General features: G+C 38.1%; 1 pseudogene; it reads left to right on the top strand.

Annotated features, from left to right (window-relative positions):
* The first annotated feature begins 1,295 nt into the window (after window positions 1-1,295).
* Window positions 1,296-1,756, top strand: LOC119817731 (annotated as a pseudogene).
* Window positions 1,757-22,134: the final 20,378 nt, after the last annotated feature.

Raw genomic sequence — 22,134 nt, 5'->3', positions numbered from 1 at the left:
GATGATGAGCTTGCACAGCACTACTGCACAGCACTAAGCCTCCTCCTGTAAACTACAATATGATGACCTGACGAAAGTCATGAGACAGTAGCAGCATGCTCTGAGGCCTCTTTTCTGTGCTTGGTCTTATTGAGTCACTTGTTTCTACTAGTTCTTTGAAAAGCTTGGGGTCACATGAAATAATAAAAGAATTAGATGAGATACATTGTAGGATTGTGGCGTTACTCAATGTTTAAGAGTCTTGATCTTCTTGAAGATGATCTGGGTTTGTTTCCCAGTCCCTACACTTGGAGGCTCACAATCATCTGCAACTCTGGTTCCAGGGTATTCAACACCCTCTTCTAGTCTCCATAGGCACCTGCACACATGAGGTATATGTAATACACTCATGCATACACTACCTCCTACCCCCTCCACATATATAAAAGTGGGGGACTCTAGCCCCTTTGGTCTGCTGTGGGAGAGCAGTACTTAACTAGGAGAGTGGTAGCAGAACTTTTGATAAATCATAGTATCACCCATGAGACTGAAGACAGTCATGTTGCCTGAAGTGCCATTTCCTGAACATGTGGCCTCAAGCACGTGTCTTCTTCACCTCTGCGTATGTCAGCACTTTCTCTGCCAAATGAAAATAACTCACATCACTACTTTATAGCATCATCAGGAGGATTAAACCAGATAGCCTAAGCTCAGGACAATGAGTTAGACAAATATTAGATGTTTGGGCTCTCTAAGAACCAAATGGTACCTTGCTGGTTGTATTGACTAATGCAATGAATCTTCGTATTAATGGTTTAAAAAATCCCTCAACATTTTAAAATCCAGGCTCCCTTATATTGTGTTTCTCTAAGGCAAGTTTAACGATTTTAGCATAAATATATCTGATTCTCTCTCTCTCTCTCTCTCTCTCTCTCTCTCTCTCTCTCTCTCTCTCTCTCTCTCTCTCTCTCTCTCGTTTCCCAACCACATTTTGTAGAAGTGTCTGTGGACGCCAGAAGTCAGCCTTTGATTCTTTAAAGCTGGAGTTAAAGGGATTGTGGGTCACCTAAGTGGGTTCTGAGAACCAAAGTCAGGTCCTCTGCAATATCAGCAATTACTCTTAACTGTGGAGCCATCTCTCTTATACTGCTTATACTTTTATTGTGTTAGGAGTAAACTGAAAAATCTATAGTTCAGATATAAATTCATAAATTTTTTCCTATTAATTTATTACTTATGCTTTTTGTTTTCTGATTATTTTTTCTATTTCCTGTTATTATAAGTCATGGTCTGGCTCTTTCCTTTCTGCCACCACCATGCCATCCAGACTGAGGAAGACCCGGAAACTCCAGGGACACATGAGCCACAGCCATCGCAAACATCCAGAAGGACGCAGGAATGCTGGAGGCATGCATCATCACAGGATCAACTTCGACAAATATCATCCAGGTTACTTCGGGAAAGTTGATATGAGGCATTACCACTTAAAGAGGAACCAGAGCTTCTGCCTAACTGTCAACCGGGATAAACTGTGGACGCTGGTCAGTGAGCAGACATGAGTTAACACTGCCAAGAACAAGACTGGAGTTGTATGGACGCTGGTCAGTGAGCAGACCCAGGTCAACGCTGCCAAGAACAAGACTGGAGTTGTTCCCATCACTGATGTCATGCGATCGGGCTACTACAAAGTTCTGTCATCATGAAAGCCAAATTTTTCAGCAGAAGAGCTGAAGAGAAGGTAAAGGGTGTCGGAGGTGCCTGTGTTCTGGTGGCTTGAAGCCACTCAGGAAGTCCAATTAAATGCTAACATTTTCCCAAAAAAAGTCATGGTCTGTTTTTGCAATGAGTTAAGACTAGGACATCATTCTTTCTTGCAACATTACGTTATGACAAATCACAAACTATTAGATCAGAGTCATACAGAAAACATTTTAGTGAGTTCTGTGGATCCAGGATCGAGGAAGGATAGACCCAGGATAGTTCAAAGACAGAATGGTTTTCCAGGGCAGCACCAGAAGGGAGGGGTGGAAAGAAGAAAAGTACTTCCAGTGTGGAAGAGAATCTCAGCGCGTTGGTGCGTGAAACTTGTAATGTTCTCAGTTACAGGTGTATTTGACACTGGTTATAAGAACTCTGACATAAAATATTCCTTCATAGTAGAGGGACAGGAGTCAAGTCTTCCTGAGATTGCCGAAAGAACAACCCAGCTAGAAGATGGACAGCAGAAGCAACAATCAAGTGTGAGAAAATCGAGGACCATTTGCTGAAAGATACCAGATGTAATACGCCATGCTTTGAAGAAGCATTGGTGCTAATATATAAATCATGATCAATGTATAATTTAGTCAGATAAATATATACAAGTAGCAAATGACCCTCAGTTCTTTGTTTGATTTCAATTTAATCACTTTACACTTTTAACTTCTATGATGCTCAAGTTTTAAAAAAAAATCCAAGAACAATTGGAAATCAATATCCAGATGTATCTACTGCAGCCAGTATCTTTGTAGCTACAAATCACAGGTCAATAGCTTAAGATCTACTAAGGAATTTTGTCATCTGATACTATATTTTCGGAGTGAGTTCTATATATGTCTCCTGCTTGGACAGAGAAAGAGACAATAGATTATAGACAGGTAGGTGAGTGGAAGGCATATAAGATAAAGGAGACCAAGGAGCAAGCCAGTTAGTTAGAAACTGAGGGTAGACTTGGTGACTTTCATTTTTTTGTCACAATCTATCTCATATTGACAATACTGAGTGGAACGGGAGGGAGTGCCGACACCTTTACTGATGATACAGATGAACTGTACTTAAATTGCATTAGACAGATGGGTGTGCATCCCACTTTCCATGACCTCCAGGCAGAGCTATCTTGTCCTTGGTCACAAAAATTGCTAGTGTATTTTACAAGCAGGAGACAGCAATTTAGGTTACTCTCTTTGTTTTGGTGCCAGGATTTTGGGGTATACAGTGGCTAGTGCACAGGTTCATTTTCAGCTCAAATGGTGGGTGAACAACTAGCTTGTACCTGAACCATTTTGGAAGAAGGAAATTGAGTCACTTGTTCCAGGCAAGGGATGCAGCAGCATAGCTGTATATCTAGGAGCGTCTGGGGCGGGGACCACCTCCTTACAGAGATGGCAGGTGCTCAGTCTGGAAGCAGGATAAACAAAGCAGAGAAGAGAAAACCTGGCGTGGCAGCAAAGGCACTTGTCTAAGAATGCTGGCTCTGGGAGAAAAACTTCAGGTTCCTTTAGTTTTGTTTGGTCTGATGGCTTCATTTCATTTCTTACATGGAAAATACTGATGAGCAATGAGCACGCCAATCATCAGGAGACTAATTCAGCAAACAATAGAAGTGAGCCGCCCACGTTTTCTGAAAAGGGAGTTTTGTAAAATATCTCTTCCACGTAAATGTCAGAGAAGGCAGAAGACACTGAGATCTGATTTCTGGGATTCTGGGCAGTTTTCAGAGCTTACATTGTTTAATCTCTACTGTTTATTACATGACTGACAAATAAAAGGGTCTACCAAATGGTTGGTGGAGGGATAAGCTCCAGAGTTATGTAACTCTTCTGTAGAAATAAAGGAGACAGAACGTTTTATAAATAATTCTACAGCAAATATTTTTTGATAATGCACAATACTATCACTGTGTTAATTCCAGAGAATACAAAGGAGCACACCAGGATATCCATTTTGGGGGATGGCAAAGAAGAGTGTAGCAACATCCTCATTCAACCTGCACATTCCTTCACAGACCTGAGACCTGAAGATGCTATTTTTTTCCTAGATTACATTGTCCCAAGGATGTATGCTGGTTGCCATTTCATAACCCTCCCTGATTTTCCCTTCCCATAGCTGCCATACTTCACACGATCTATACATAATCTTAGTACAAAGTCTTCTGTTTTCTGATTATTTCTTTTTTTAAAAAAAGTCCTTTTAAGACTATGTTTTAATTAAAATAGAATTATAACACTTTCCATGTTCCCTTTCCTACCTCTAGCCTCACCCAGATAGCCTCTCTGAGAACATTCCACCCACCACAACTTATTTCAAAACTGACATATTTTTTTTCACAGTGAGTTTCAAAAATTTTAAAGGTTATCTTGTCTTCGTGTATGCCTGTGTACCACACATGCAGGTGTCTTTGGAAGCCAGAAAATATTGTTGGATCGCCTCAGATTTGAGTCACAGATGGCTCCCAAGGGCCATGTAGGTGCTGAGAATTGAACTCAGGTCCTGTGGATAGCAAGCAGGCAATGCTCTTCACTGCGGAGACAACCCTGAAGCTCCTCCTAGCGAATGGACATCGTTTATGTTTTGACACATAGAAAGAGTGGCAATGTTATATCTTAATAGCTTAGTTTTATAAGGAACTTTTATTTTAAATAATAAAAGAAATACAAGCTATACTCAATTTTATAAAAGCAACTTATTCTACTTAGTGGCTTTTGTTTTAAAAAAATCATTGTTTATGTTCATTGCGAATGGGAGTGTAATATATGAGGATAGTTTAATATAAGTTTAAAGTATATGTTGAGCATATTCTTTTTAAAATATCACAAGACCCAACATTACATGTGGTCATAGTAGGTTATTATCACTCCTTGCTTTCATTTGATACAGCTGCATTTGTATTTTATATGGAATATAAGCCTACAGAAGAGCACTATATCGGCTTCTTTTTATTGGGTATTGGTAGCATCTATATTATATAAACCATACTAGGAAATGCTGATATGCATACACATTAATAAGTAAGTAGATTAGTAAAAATTATCAAATACAGTTCTTGTCTGCATATTCATACTTGTTTAAGGCAAAATTTAGCAGTTCCGCAAGCAGCAGAATGGAACGGGTTGGCTCATATTTTTCAATCATGTATCTTTGTGTTATGAAAGCTACACGAAATAAAAGGAAGGAGAGAAGAACTTTAATCAAATTTAGGAAAAGATACTATAAGTTATCCCCTCCATTTGTCTTTGGTTTGTGAGTTCTTTGTCCTTTATTAAATCCTTTTGTACAAGAGTGTTTTTTATAATGTAAGAAGATGGATTACTTTTTATTAGTAGCAAAGACAAGAAGATTTATTTTACTTCATGTGAAATATGCACAAGGAGAAATTTTAATTGTTGATCCCCTGGAACTTTTGCAATTAAACAATTAATGTTTTTCTCAGAATTATGAAGTGTGACCACAAACCACTATCATTTCCCCACCATTTCTCAAAATGTTTATGCTCTCAGATATAGCTAAGATATTTTTATTGTGGTATATTATTTCTTTAAAAATTTATAATAGATAACTACTATTTCAGAGTTGACAATTCTTTTAACATTTTAAGATTCAATATTTCAATAAATACTTATTGCATTTTAAATCTTGAGCCTGGCACTTCTCTATGCCATATGCATATATTAGCAGTCTACACAAAGCACACAAGCACACAAGTTAATGACTTGAATTCCATTCATTAGCTACACACAAAAGCCACATCATGATTCAATTTTCATGCAATGAAAAAGTGGATTTAAAACTCTGCTGATTACATGAAATGATATGCATGCACACTTAAATTTGTTAGCCTTAATAATAAAGGACTTTTCTTCCTATGTGCTTAGTAAGTAAAAGTATATCTCTCAATTTCAGTTAGTACTCAAAGTCTACCCATTTGCTAAACCCCAGACTGGAGCTGTATACTGATATTGGAGGAGTACATTACCACACAGCAAAGCTACTTTTAAGCGTGGTATTATTTGCTGTGTGTGTGTTTGAAGGGCTGTCAAAGTTAGCTCTGCTATTGTCTCAGAGTTTTTTAAATCTTTGTGATATCCTATTATTTTACCTAGACATCTAATAAATGATTTTTGAATCATGATTCTTTATCAAGAAGAAAATTTGAGATATATAATTATTTAAATTTAAAAATATTAATTTGACCACATTCACTGGCTTTAAAAGTCACTTTCTGTTAGAGTTCTAGTAAAACATTGATGATTGCTTGTCTTTTGGGTTCCAACTATAGTAATTATTTAGGGGCTCAGCACAGATAAATGTTTCAATGTTTTTTGTTCACCTAAGGATTAAGAAAAAGTATTGTTTTCAGTAATTTATTTACCCATCCCTCAAATTTATAAAATAGTGTTTAAGAAACAGTTGTGTGCATATATTTTAAACAGCTAATATTTGGGCTCTTAACCTTCAACACAGCCTGACATCAAGAGGGTGGGCTTCTCCTTTAAAACCCCAGCTATTTTCACAGCCATGGGCCCAATGTGAACTCAGCAGCTGTTACAGACAGGGATGAGTGAACCCAGCTAGACTTGGGGTTTGGAGGAGGTCAAAATCTATTTTGCTGACGTTTCTGTCATGTTTATTAAAATGCATTCTTCGGAATGCAATTAATTTTTTTTTTTAAAAATATTGCTTTTACGCTGAAACACACTAACCAATGTAGTTTGAACAGCACAGTTGATTTTTTCAAATAATTAAATAAATCTGAAGCTTGCGCTTCCCACTAGCCGATGGTGCGTTTTTAGGAATTTTAGACTCCCCACCTCTGTCTCATCCTGACCCTAAGAAGGAATTTGACCAGATTAGCATTTTCCATTGAAAATAGGCTTTGGTGGTGAGAAAAGATGTCCCCACACATCTGCCCTATTTTAATACCACATCTGTGAAGACGTATTTGAGAAATCATGTAAGACATTACAAAATGATGAGGCAGTAGGAAACAAGAAGCAGATTTCATATCCAATAAACGAAACAGCAAAGGTTAATTAAATCTATAGAATTATCCAAGGCACATTATGGGTAAGGTGTTTAAAAGCATCACACACTAATTCATTTCAAAGAGTTATGATGATCATTTCAGCATTAGATTCACTTCACCTACTCAAGACTTCAGAAAAGAGAGTTTAGGAATATATTACGAATAGTTTTGTTTTATGTATTATTTGAATAGCTAAATAACAGCCACAGAAAGAAAACTTGGTCTGTGACGTGAGTGATTTTTCTGTTGTCACTGATTAAAAAATGTCCATTGGCGTGGCTGGAACCTTGTTGTAGTTTGAGTGTCAATGAAAGAAGCAGGTCCTTAGACTTAAAGCAACACCTGCAACATTCTGTCTCTGTATTCGGGCCTTCCTTTCTCATCCACAGGAGTGTTTGCTTTGCCAAGGTGAGAGAAGGTTCTTGGTGACTATTCAGATTGGAATGAATTAGCAGTTAAGCAAACATGACTGTTCTAATTGTCCTTTACCCTGGAAGCGGATTGTCAGATCCACCCTCAGGCTCAAGATTTGAAGTATACAGAGCTTAAGAAACACTTTCGGTTCTTAGCTTTAAGATGTTTGAGCATGAAGTTATCTGAGCATAAAGATGTCTGGGTATTTATATTATATTCGCTTTCAATTTTAAAAACAAATATTACTTTTCTTTGTTTATAGGAAGGCTTCGTTTATCAGACATGGTTTCTTACTCAAGTATAATATCATTTTTATGTCCTTCATATAAACATAAAATTTATATAACCTGTTTGCTATATGGAAAAATTAAAAGAAACATTAACTATTTGACAGTTTTCTAATTTAGCACAGGTGATAATAAATTCTAATACATTTGCATTTAATAGCACAAAGGGGGTAATTGCTGGCTATTTTCTACCCAGAAGCCAGATTTAAATGGAATTCATTCACAATCAATAAAAGAATAAAATGTAATTATGTTACTGCCTTTCATATTCAATACCTATAACTAAAATAAAAGATAATTAAATATCCAGCATATATTTAGAGGACCAGGTGATTCCAATTAACTCTTTATAAAAATATACATAATTCCCCAGAAAAGAAAGTCTGTTGTCTCCGCAAGTGGCCAGATTCATTTCTGAGAAACTAAAATTCCCTTAAAAGGCAAACGAGTCAGCCCCTAAGTGGCTGCTGTTTGGATGTGATTCCTGGGAAACTGGATTCACTCACACATGTTCAGCTGCAGCTTTGGAGCTTAGAGCTACGCTTTAGACTTTACTTACAGCCATCCAGGCAGCCAGACGCAACAGCCCTTGACGTTCTTTCCTTCTAAGTAAAATAAAAACAGAGAGGAAAACCTGAACCACAGTCATTAAACACAGATGCCTTGGTACCAAGCTAGCAAGGGACACAAATAGATGCACAGCTCTGTCCTGGAGTTCGCAGAGTCTAAAGGCAGCTTTACACTTGCTTCCCAAGGTCTTACGAGAGCCTATCCAAAGTATGTGTATTTAAAATTTAAAAGGAACTGTTCCCCCTGATTTATTCTCCTTTAAAAAACCCATATCCCTCTATTTGATATTGGCACATTAAGTGAGTTATAATATATTAACAGCAATAAATAAGCAGTTGTATTTACACAATCAAGAATTTATAGCATATATTCCTCTAAGCAAAGGAAACCATTTAATTGAAGAATAAGGGTTAATTTAGGTTCATATTATCTTCAAGCTCCAAGCAGTAAGAATCAGGATTGTGACACCATCAGCCAGGGTGTATTGCTGTGTCTCTTCTATTTTCTTGGGATTTTATTATTTTCAATTATTTTGTGCTCACATGGAACCCCATACAAATTATTAGCATTCAATAGTTAAACTATTTTGTAATGGACATTCATGATTTTCATTGCTCACTTGGAATTTGATTTCATTTTTATCAAAGTGGTTAAGTGCTTTTAATATCTTGTTCATGATAAGAAAATATGCCCCTTTCCAAATCTTGCTTACAAATCATTAGCACCCAGATTGGTTACAGCAACATCTGTTTAGAAATAAAGATTATAAATGACCAAGAGTCATTCTTAGGGTATTTCTATACTGCTTTTGTTGTAAAAATACACACTTCCATTTTCTAGAATTTTTCGAAAAAGATACAGACAGGTATAAAATTGATCCAATATTTCTAGTCTTTACTGTTTAGATACAAACACACACATAGCAATGCACGCACACACAGATGCATAGGAACATACATATATGCACATATAGGTTTTAAATTAAACACAATGCTTTCAGAACACGTTACCTATCTGTGTCTCATAAAATACAGTCTCTCACTCTCTATTTCTTTATGTAAGACTATTCTGAGATGGCTTTTTGCAATAACCACATTGCCTCTATTTAGGTAATAATACACAAACACCATACTCATATTCTAAATTCATGTTCCCTCATCATTCCTAATGCCCTTGAAGCAATCTTAAATTACTGTTGTTACATGGGTCACTAGAAATCAGAAGCACCAATATAAATTTTAAAAAGAAAGAAAGAAAGAAAAAGAGAGGAAGAAAGAAAGAAAAAATGGAAAACCCCCTCATGCAATTAGATCCTGACTAACGGTTGGTTTAATCAATTTGATTTTTATCCCTAAATCCAGTCCTTCCTCTTGAGCTGTCAGCAAGCGAGATAAGAGCCAGTGGTGTAGACGGGCTGTCTTTTACCCGCCGAGATGACAGCCACATGGATTACTAAAGCGTGCAGGGGATAGAGAGCAACACGGCTGCTGCACCCTCATCCAGTGCGCAATCTTTCTATTTCATTAATTTTTCATGGAATTTCATTTCCCAACAAGCCGGCGTCTGCTATCCATCTGCTCCACTTACTATGTCCCCCTGGCCAACTTTTTATTTGCAATTCCACAACATTCGCAGGCTGCTCCGCTCCTCACCACCTTGCTGAGAGTCCCAATTTACTTTCGTAGATCTGCTTTGTGGGGTTGCTTCCAAAATTCACACCCAGACCCCTAAGGATCGGTACACTGAACCACTCTGGAACAATAGCTCATTTCAAGACAACTTTTCTGTTGCCAATGCTCCAAAGACTGACACATTATGTGCCAATGCCCAGCTCAGCTGAGCAGTCAGATGAGTGTCTGCATACCGCTTAGATACTTCCCCAAAGTCCTTTCCTAGTTGATGGAAGGTGGATACACTTCACTCTGTCGTGTGTCCTTCAGTTTACCTTGAGTGGGTATCTGTTTCCAAGTACGTCTATATTAAAAGAGATTTTTGTTTTCAATTCTCAGTAACTTCGTTTATCTATCTCACATATGGGCTCTCTATTTAAATATTTCATTTGAAAAATGAATTTCAGGTCAATGTATAGCTTCTTTGGGGAAGGTACACTAAGAACAACGACAAGAAAAAGAAAAACAGGTATACAACACAGAAAATGTATACTATTTTAATCAACGAGACTGTCAAGGTGTATTTATGAGACTCCTCGAATATATTATCCTGACAGTCTACGGTAAGGGGTTAAATTTTAAGTGATTTACTTTTCTGTAACTGAACTATTTTGAAAACCACCTGAGTGATCTGCTGCTAGCAACAATTAAAAAAAAACTCTTTGAATCTTAACCTTTATTTGAGTTAAAATGAATTCTTTTTCAATATTTACTCAATAGTTACAATATTTTCTAATGAAAGCAGAATTATCCTTCATAAGGCAAGGAATAGATGAAATTGTTTGCAATCATGCTGTATAATTCTACCAAGAACTATAAAAATGAAGTGCAATCGCTTTGTTCGCTCCGTGAACTATTGCAGGCAATACTGTATGGTTAATGATAGCAGGTGATAGCCTTCAGAACTACCTGAGCTACCACTGTTTCCCAAAAATCTCTAATTGACAGCAAAGGGGGATCAACTGCTACACTCCACGCATAAATGGGTTCGGTCCTTACTTTTACACAGGTACAAAAATCAAAAGCTTTGCCTGTTCTTTCTCAGTGTACTTTTATTTCTCTTGTCACTGTCTCATATGAAAGTAAGATTACCACACTTTCCATTCGTCTAGACACGGTAAACCACGTACGAACCATCCATCCCTAAAAGAAATCCTAACTGAAACACTACCAACAGAAACATGCAGCGGTGACTAATACAAGGTCTCAAAAAATAGAAAGTAGATGGGGGTAAGGAGATCTTCTCAAAGAATTTTTCTTTAAAGTTTATCCAGCAGAGAAATGCGTGCTTTTGTTCGGTAATCCTGGAAGTAATATCCTGTGCCTAAGTTTTCCTTCAGTTTTTGATTCTTTAAAGATACGTATTACTTCCTAAGTGGTAGTGTGATGGAAACCCACCCTGTGAAATAAAGGACCCCTTTTCCAAGGTGATGGATTGCATTTGCCAATAATCATATCCTATCATTAACGGAGTTAGGCTGTAGTTAGTGTTTCAGTTCAAAACAAAGACTGTTGGATCATAAAAAGCATACCGTACCAAAGACACTTTTCAAGGCTATACTGGAAAATAAAAGAGCCTTTGACACACTGACCAGCTGAATGCTATGAGGCACTTTTTAAAAACCTGAAGCTTGGCTGAGAGAGGAGCTGGGAACATACATGCACACATGCATTTATCATAGCTACATTTCTTAACTTGCAAGGATGATTTAACAGATTATAATCAGCATCTTCCAAATTTACCCTATAACCTCTCTAGAATTCCTTAACTGTCTCCCATGCATGTCTGGGTTTTCATGTTGGACAGGCTTACTATTTGAAGCTGTGCTATTCCATCTTGGTGAAGATACATGATCATTAAGATAAAATTTAAAGACACCATTGCTCTTTATGGAGCAGAAGAATTGTGCATTTATAAGATATTATAAATAAACTTATCTTTTTGAGAGATGTAAAAAATTATTTACTATGTCCTGTAATCAAGTATACTAGCCTTTATTTTTATTATATTTTGTTAACTTTGCTAGTAGAATAATTTTATTTGTCTGTCCTACCACAATAGCTGCTGGCAGGTGCCACCAAAAAGGCCACTTATACACAGGTCTACACACAATAGAAATTGGTATATGATTGCCTATTGCCTTTGTTATGAAAATTTGGAGACTCACTATCATCAAAATTACAAATATAGTCAAATTTACAAATATTTTCTGTAAAACGTTTTACTTTGGGCTGTCATGGTTCTGTTTCTAGTAAATGAAGACTTTCTCAGATTTTTTTTTATTTCCTTCCAGTATGATTTTAAGTTAGTATGCCTTATACTTCATGGTAAAGCAAATGGAGGAAGATGAGGATTTCCTGCAGCTTACATTTCTAGAGACAGTGTTATTGTAAATATTGTTCCATTTGCTTTGTTCTAAAAAGTTAAACAGACTATAAAGCTATCAATTTGTCTTTACTTCTTTTAAAACTGATATTCTTTGTCAAACTGTTGAAAGCTATGGTTTTCTCACTATCCGTGCCATTTTTAGTAGTACATAGCTTTAGAAGAAATCAGTAAGTCAATTTGAAAACATTTTCAGATAATGAAATGAACATCAAACACATTTAAGCTGCTTATGAATTCAAGTACAATTATAAAATCAGCCCTCTTGTGAAACCAAACGTTCTGAAACAATCAAAGGCAGGTGTCAGCTCTCCTTTGCTCTCAGGGGTCTTTGCGTGATCATAAGCAAGGACTGTTTGCTTCTGACATTTATGTTTGTTAATTTGTGTTATTAGAAATCATATTGGATGCAGGGACTGCTAGAAAACACTTGGGAAACAATTGAACAGAAACTTATCTTAGGCTATAGGTATAGGTTCTAGAAGGGTTAGTACAACCACCACATCTCACAATGTATTCTGCATGAGAACAGTTTAAAAATTCCAACTCACTTAAGTTGTGTCTGCTCTGCATACCTAGGAACACTTTAAAAGCTAAAAGAAAAACAAAATACTTTCCAGATACTGGTAAGAGCACTGAACTTCTACCGTCTCACAAAGAGTCAAGTTCCTCTCTGAGAAGGAAGGAACAGTTTTGGGACCATCTTTAAATACATCTGTGGAATGCACACGGGCTAAAGATGCATGCTAGGGCACCGCCTATCACGTTGGAAGAATTGCTAATTTGACACAAACCCTTGTGTGGAATCCCTGCACTTGTGGTGACATTGACTAAGTTCTGAGCCGCCGGTTTCCAACACTGTCAGTAGCAAGGCACAGCCCGAGTTTGTCAGCTGCAACCTGCCATCCGGTTGTCCATCCTTTTCTGGTTTGCAAGGCTTAATTTTCTTTCTTTCCCTACCATTAATACACAGCGTTTATTTTATTATCATTATTTTTTTTTTTTACTAGCAGTAATTTCTGCAAGGACGTGCCTTGTCCTCTTTGTCCATGCCAGTGTTTACACGGCCACGAGATATTTCACTGAGTTAGAAAAAAAATAAATAAAAGCCAGTCAATTTGGGAAGGAGATTGCCAGGGCTTTGCCCTCTTTTTCCTCTGAGACAATTTGGATAGGAGGAGCTGGGGCAAGAGCTCATTCCCTTATTTTTATGTGTGTTGGCTTAAGTGAGTGTTTCTTTTGGCACCCTCTAATAATGTCGGCTCCAAGAGTGTCTAAGTGCCAGCCTTGGGTATCCAGTAGGGACGGTGGTACCCAGAATACAAGCATCCGAGAGTGGAATATCCTCTGCTCAGCTCTCTCAGCTCCCTTCCCGGTGTCTCCTGCCAAACATCTTCCTCTGAGCAGCGGGCTGGCTCGCTGTACCCTCCGGGCTTGGGGAAAGACCCCTACCTATTTACAAAAAGATTTGAACTCGCAAGTGTCCTACTGAGTGTGGACATCCCAGAAACATCCTAAAGTAAAGACGACAAGCGGAAACCTACAAGCGGCCACCGAGATCGCAGGAAGGACAAGGGGAGAGAAGGGGGAGAGTTGCAGCGGGCACCAGAGCGCACGCACCGAGAGCGAGAGCTTCTTACCTTTCCTCTTGGACCTCCTCCTTCTTCTCCTCTTGGATTTGCATTTGAGTTGACTGCTTAGCCCTCCAGATCCTCTGCCGCTGCTCCCCAGGACAGATGCCATGCCAGTTGGGAGACTTAGAGAGGAGCCGCTCCTTATTCAATTTCGCCTTTCTTATTCTTGCTGCGGTGGCTGCTGCGGTGAGTATTTCTGGCTTTCCAAATCAAGTAGTAGGCTCACTTTTTAGGACTGGGAATGCTAGCAAGCACCTTCTCTTTAATTGCCCCGTCCCCTGGTTCTGGGGCTGCTGAAAGCCTCCGTTGTTCGCTGGAAAGCTGAGCCCTTCCGTAGGCAGAAAGCTCTGGGAAAGATTCTCCCGCGCGTCCTGAGCGCCCCGGAGCTCTTTTCTCCTCCTCTGGGCTCCCAAAGCAGGGCTGCTACTTTTGCGCCTCTGCGAGTTGTTTGGCACCATCCACTTTAAAGCCAATCACGCAGGGAGCTCGTCTATTTGCTGCCGCAAAGTCTAATTAGATCCAATCACAACTGTCTTCTGGCTCTGACATCAGCAGCACCAGCTCCACCGCCTCTGGTAGCTTGCAAACTCAGCTCCCATTTGGACGGATGGAGCCGCCCAGGGCAGGCTGGAAGGAGAGAGGCTTCAGAGGAAGCCACAGCCACACCGAACTGGTTTTACTGGGAGAAGTCCAACGATGCGATTTCGGGGAAGGTGACTATGCTGGGAGGTTAAGGCTTCTTGCTGCGTCCACTTGTTATGCTCGAAAGACGCAAGGACTAATTTCTCAAACCCAGCAATTTTTAACTAGTTGTCTTATTAATACGCTCATTGTCTGAAGCGGGAAGAATCTCGTCCTGTTCAGGACCTTAGTCATAATCACACTGAGATTTGTAACTGCCAAAAAGACAGGCTCTTTAGATATTGTTTACTCAGAGACCGAGTATCTGTCTGTTCGCTTGTTTGTTCTGGTGGGTTCCCACTCCACCTCCTTTTCATATCCCTAGGCTGTTCCTTTAGAAAAAGGAAAACCTCATAAAGTTGGTGTTAAGATTTCATCTGAATTTTATAGAAAGGGGATTCCCGTGCTGTTTTATCCACGGATGGAGCAATTATAGGACAGACAGGTTAGTAGCGAGGAGGGGAAAGGTGGGGAGGAGGGAAGGAGAGGGGGGAGAAAGAGAAAGAAGAGGCCATGACAATTGTAATATTTACATACAGAACAGAATATTGAGGAAGAAGTTGACTATAAATTGAGATACTCTTAAAATTGTGTTTTCAGGGATATTCTAGGTTTCAAGAATTGACTTCCAGAACATATAACTCCGATATAAGACATAGGAAGGAATATAATCCAGCAATCATGATGGCATCTTGTATTTAAATCTCATAAATATTAATCATTATAAGATTGGTTTGATAAACATTCAATCTGAAATTTGGTAGGATTAGTTTACAGGAAGATAGGGAAATTATTTTCTGTTTGTAATTTCCTGAGTTCCATATTTCTTTTTTCAAGCTCCTTATGGGCCTTGATATTTCCATATTATTTCTCTTATATAAGAAATAATTCTTCCAGGGAGCATTAAAAGTAATTAGGATGTCCATGGATTGCTGCATTAGTGAGCTAAACAATCCTTACTCAGCTTTCATTGATGATAGACAGAGACTGTGAATTCCAAATCCTGACTCCACTGCTATGGTTCACAGCCATTTACATAAATAGTGCCTCAGTTTCCTCATCTGTGAAACAGGGATAGATAGCAACCACAACTCCTTCATGGGGCCATTCATACTTTTCAATCAGTATAGACAGTAGCTAGCAGACAATAACCACTCTGTGATTTTTAACTTTATACATGATAATTTGGATAATTTCAAGAGACTCCTACAGGTAGGCCTTTGAGATAGAGAACTTGCTTTTCTTCTGTTTTAGACTATTTGACATCCTGACGTATTTCAAAGGGAAGACTGCAGTCAAACAAACTTCTCCAGCTTGGGTTAGATTCTACAATTCTCTGCTTAGTGCTACTGAGGACTTCTCCTGATTGCTGAGAAGGCAAATGACATTCTCACATAACCTGCAACATAAGAGACTGGGATTCTGGGGAAGTTCAGTGAGAATTCCCATAACATACATACAGAGTTTGTGGTGTACTTCAAGGAGAGCAGACACTGTGAGGAATTGTAATACATCAGATAAAAACAAAACAAACAAAGAACAAGAAAACAAACCCCTTCTGCTCTAGGTTATGAGACTTCCCAGTAATGAATTAAGTAAACATGCCATGAGGTCAACATTGAAGAAAAAAAAGCTCATTCATAATGCAGTACTTATCAGATCAAAGGTGGAAATTATGGAGTTTAACTGAGAAGACTTAAGTTGACCTTAGCAGTAGAAATTCCTTCCTTGGCACAACCAAGCCTCAAGGGGATATCAGAAGCTGGACAAATATCAGAAGCCGTGTTAACCCTTCAGCCTTGCAAAGGCTTGGGAGTTTCAACTGTAGTCAAAAATACAGATGTGCAAACACACCTCACAGATGATAAACTTGTGCTCCTTACAGAAGGCCTGACCTAATCCTGAGTTTCCCTTCTTGTGTGTGTGCCTGCAGAAAGCCTGTCATCAGGTTGAGTCACCCATGGATGGTCTTTCAGATAAAGCTACACACAGATGATTTCTTGATTATAGGACTTTATTAATAATGCTCCCATAGGTCCATAACCACACCAACACGTAATATCTGAGACTCATACACACTGAGTCTTACTTTACTAGGACAGTATGTAAGGGGGGCATGGAACAGAATTTTGAGTATATATATATATATATATATATATATATACATATACGTATATATATATATATACATATACATTTACATATATAGTTTTGGGGAGAAGGAATAACATGACTAAATTCTGAATATAAGCAGTTAATATCTTGATTTAAACATCAATTAGACAAATCTTGGCAAACATTTGCTTTTCTTGAAGTTTCTCAGTTTGTTTATTTTGTGCATAATCTGTTCAATATTACTATACAGAGAGCTCTTGGTATATTTTGTTGTTTGTGTGTGTGATGGTGCCTCATAGATGGTATACTTAGTCCTCTAGTGAGAATGGGATAAAAAATATGGATGTCTTCATACTAGAAGCAGAAGTGGTTTATGATGGGATATATTTACACTCAAGCAAGGTCTCTAATATGTTTCAGTTTGTTACTGCCAGCAGGGCTGAAAGTGAGCAGTGTTGACAGTCTGCCACTCTTCTGATGAGTCCTTTTGCTTTTTGTCTTTTCCCTGGATCACTTGAGCAGAGCTTGGCAGCTTGAGATGATGAAGAGCAGCTGGAAGAGGCTTAGGATCAGGAGCCAGTCTCAATCCATTGCCCATCAGCAGCCACCACGGATGTGTCCTGTACTAATTGTATTCAGTTGCTGTTTTTTCCCCCACAGAACAGAGAACTAGCAAAGGGGCTTCCAAAGAGGAACCAGGACGATCAAAAATGCCAACAAGAGCTCCATAGCTCTGCATGGACCTATAGGCTGTAGAGCTGAGCTAAGAAGAGAAGGGTTGGGACAGTACGGCCTCTGATTGTCCTCACATTCAAGTGTGTCCCCAATTTCAATCCTGTGTAACATTTCACTGCTCTCAGCAACCCTCTTACAAGTGTTGGAACAATCCAAATTTTTGCATGATGAATTTGCTAATTTCTTTAATGTTTATTCTACAACAGTTAAAATCATGTGCCCAACTCAGAAAAACTCTAAATCCAGAGAAGAATTCTTTGCATGATTCATCGTAATTTTCAAAGAACAGGTAAAGTTTAACCATTACCATGAATCCCACTGAATTCAAGCAACACATATTGCAAAGCATAACCAAAGCAAAGCTCATTTTATCGAGGAAGAGACTGAGGCTCGGAGCAAAAAGAAACATGCCAAAATTCATGTGGATGTTTGCGAATCTGAGGACATGCTTAGGTCATAGCCTTGATGATTTATCACCATGCAGTACTGATTTTTTACTCTAGAGTCTGAGACCAGTTAATTCAGCAAGCTTAAAACCTTTGTAGCCTGGAAGTGGTGGCACACACCTTTAATCCCAGCATTTGGGAGGCAGAGGCAAGCAGATCTCTGTGAGGTTGAGGCCAGCCTGGTCTACAGAGAGAGTTCCAGGACAGTCAGAGCAATACAAAGAAACCCTGTCTCAAATTAAAAACAAAAACACCTTTGTAAGTTAGGAAATACTATTTTTAAAGAAAAAGAGCAGAGTTATCCTTTAATACTGAGTGTAACTCTAGTCGTACGAAAAGCAGCAGTAGAAAGGTCCCTGGCTTATATTTATTATTCTCACACATCCAGATATCACCTGTTTTTCCTCAGAATAAACATACAGTGCAGAGAGGAAAGTCATCAACGACGGTGATGGATCCAAGACTTTTGTAGGCTATTCTAATGCCGTCCAAAAGGAGCAATTGTCAGAATTATAGGCTCTCAAAACAGACATGACCTTGAATATTTTGCTAGTAAGAGAGTCAAGGAGCATATCATGAGGTACAACTACAGAGATGATAGAGTTGAGAACAAGTTCAAGTCTTCTTTTTCTCATTATGGATGGTTTTTCTTTGAACTCCTGTATTAGTGTACAACCACACATGCTTATTCTGGAGTCTTAATGCTTAATACAAACTCACAAGGGCTTTGATCCCTTATTTGTTTTTATCAGCACATATGAACTGAACAAAATAACAACTTCATTATGATATTGCCATGTAGATATCTAAGTTTATATGTGTGTATATACATGATGTACTTTTATCATAGCACACCCTTTATCGCTTTCCTTTCTTGGTCCACCATTTTCTTTCCCTCTTCACATCACAAATAGATCTCTCTTTAATGTATAATATTTCTCTTTATTGGTCTAACTTCATTCATGTAACATGATCATCTCCAGTTCTACCCATTTTTCTACAAATGAAATAATTTTATGATTGGTAAAACTCCATGTGTCTATCTATACCTATATCATCTATCTATATCTATCCATATCTATGTATGTATAGATATAGGAAACAATGCATGTGTTGTTTTCTTCATTCACTGATGAATGTCTAGGTGATACTTCAATTCATGGTAATGTCTGCATTTCCAAACTGTTCATCTAAAAATACAGTTAGCTGGACTTCTTATGGGTTTTCAAAGATCAATATAAACAAGCATGATTTGCTTAGAGTCATGATTTTGTTTAATATTCTCTCACTACCAGAAAATTTCACTAGGTGGGAAATATCAGAACAAAGGTTTCCCTGGAGATATTTGTGTTTGCTGACTCACTATATCATCATACATGGTATTAAGTTATTATTTTTACAAACAGAGACACAGTAAAAGAGGGCTATTTTACTCTTTCATCTTCTGCCATTGTTCTTAAATTTAAATAACTCACATCAAAGGACTTGGGCATGAGACCAGAAAATATCTCAGAATGATATTTTGCGATAACAGCCACTGTATCAAATGCATTCTTATTCACATTCCCGTCAAAGGGTGTGGAAGTAGGCTGGTGAGATGCGTCTTAGCAGAGAGGTCCTGGCGAGCAGGGAAGAATCCTGAATGTGAAAATGCTATCTACCTCATGCTCCTACTAAAATTACTTTCCCCCTTCTGATCTTGGATTCTTTTTTTCCCAGACATGCCTATGGTTTAGGAACACCAAGCGCATTCTTAGCAATTTTCGAAGTGAGCCTGGTATAGACCAGATTTGTGAAGTTCCTTTTTTAAAGTTAAAGCAACCAAAGCAAATTTCTAGGTAAAATAATTCAGGTAGATTTTTTTTTTTCTTGGCGAGAATCACACAGATTTTAATTTGCTTATGTAGGTTTTCTATATTCAAGAAAAATTTTACTTGAACTCTGTATTAAAGTTCAATAGAACATTGCTAAGAAAATACAGAACAAGAAAAATAATGAATTTATGGCATGGTCAGTGGAGAGTTTGCCTCGCATGCACCAGAATCTAGGCCAGATACCAAGAGTCATGAGTCACATCTGGTAGCAAGTGCATGTGTTCCCAGTGCTGCAAACATGAATGAGAGATGATAGAAAGTTGAAGGCCATTCTGGGCTGCGTAGCAATTGGGAGAGCATCTGGGCTACATGAAATCCTATGAGTTTTTTAAAAATATACCTACATTTATAGCTGCAACCTTAAACTTCAGATTCCCTTTCTCTGTGTTCTATATCTACTATGTTGTTAAAGACATTGGCCTGTCCTAGACTCCCCCTATAAAATGAAAGAAAATGACATCAGAATTGTAGATTAAATAGGAGCAAGTATGTAGGACTCTTTGTGAATGGACCCTGAAACTATGAAGTCAAATACTATGTTTGTTGTCATCTTGTGGCACACAGGGCATTGATTTTAACTGGTATACCCATGAAAAAATAAAGCATTCAAAACAACAGGCACATTGGTGCACAGGTTCCAATTGCCAGGGAGTCTGCAAAACCCAAGGCCCATAAGCTGTGCACCATAGGTGACCCTGAGGAATCAATCTTCCCTCAGGGCTAATTGTAACAGCTGATTCCATTTCTTTCCTCGGGTTCAGGTCATTCTTGAGATGGCTCTGCCAGCTGCAGGGACAATGTGCAGAATCACTGCTTTATGACAACTGTGACCTGCTGATAGAGTCAAGTATGGTATTTTACTACTAAATATTTGTGCAGGATATGAGAAATAATGGCATGAAATAATCCTCCCCATTCAAGATAGATTCAATTACTTACATTTACATGTAAAAGGCTCTTGGTTGCTAGTTTCTGAAATATGAAACATTGACATTCTATTGAATCATAAAGAATTACCATCATCTGAAGGTATGCAACTACACAGTTTACAGTAGGTGTCTGTCTTAAAGGGACACGATTCAAGGCGTTAATATTTTTTCCTCCTGTACTTTCCAGATCCTTTTTTAGAAACCGGTGATTTTCAAAATGAATGATGTCATCTTCCCAGAGTACTCCGCGACAGCAGCAAGGAAAGAAAGAAAGGAAACATAGGTGGAATTAATGGTTTGGGATGTTAATCAGTGCAATAAGTTGAAAGAAAGGGAAGGGAGCTTGTCAAGGATCCATTTCTGTCATTCAAACTAAAACCAGCTGATGTAATCCTTTTGTTTTTATTTCTATTCTGTTTTTTTTTTAAAGACTAAACAGTTTGCTTCTTCTATTTGTTTTCAACCTTCCTTTATCTGAGATACAAAGTGTGCACGCATGCATGTATACATGTATATGTACTTAATGTGTGAGTGTTATAAAATTTTAACATAATATTTTATTCATTTTCCAGTTCTTACATTGGCTTCTGATTGTCTCCAGAGAGATTAATGGACAACTACTCCCTTCCCTTTCTTTCAACTTATTACACCGATTAACTTCCAATCCATTAATTCCACCTGCATTTCCTTTCTTTAAACACAATATTTAAATGGCTTGAATGAGAATTTTTTTGATATTTATTTACTACTTTCTAAAACTTTTGCACTATTGGTCATATGTTGGGTTACAAGAGACAGTGGGAAAACTAGGGAAATGCTCGTGGGACTGGAGATGTAGGTTCTTGGTGGGTTTTAAGTGAGACTAAAATAGGACTTGGCTATTTTCTCAGAGATCTCTCTGCCTTGGGATCTGCACCTGACTGCCTTTCTAGAGTAGCAGCAGAAATATCTCATTGCAGGTGCCTCCACACTATCTGATATTTCTGAGACTGCATAGGAATAAAATTGGCCAGCACTGTAGCAGTGTTAGGCTTTCCTAAAGGAAACACAATACTAACTCTTACCTGAGTCAATGTGATCCTCCCAAAAGGTAATCACAGACACGAAGAGTGTCATTGCACTGCAACAGAGCAGTGTAGAGAGTATGTGAAGTGTTGCCATCCTCGCAAGTTCTTTTAAAGACATGAGGTAGGGAGGGAGACCTTTTTTTGGATTGTTTTGGGGGAAACTAGAGGAGGATATGAACAAAATACTATAAATATGTATCTGTGTATATATGTAATTTATGTACACAATCTATGGATAAACTTTTTGATGAATAAATATATTATTTTTAAATATTAGCAATGCACAATAAATGAAATATTTTTTGCTATCACATGTTCACTAAAAATGCAACTTCAGGTCATGTGTCTAAGTTTCATGAAATGTGCATTGTTCTCTTACTTGTCAAAGACTGGATCCAAACTGAGCAGTCTTTCTTTTAACACTATTGTGTAGTAGACAAATAATCCATATTCTGCTCACCTTTGTAAGTGCACTGATAATACGAACAATTGTGCTGTGACCACACCACTGTCACTATCACAGAAACAGTAAGCAAAGCACAATGAAGACAGTGTAAGTGATCACA

Source organism: Arvicola amphibius, chromosome 6 (genome assembly GCF_903992535.2).
Source record: "Arvicola amphibius chromosome 6, mArvAmp1.2, whole genome shotgun sequence".
In the NCBI taxonomy this organism is placed as follows: Eukaryota; Metazoa; Chordata; class Mammalia; order Rodentia; family Cricetidae; genus Arvicola; species Arvicola amphibius.
Note: the sequence above shows the minus strand (reverse complement) of the source record. Positions and strands in the feature narration are given on the sequence as shown.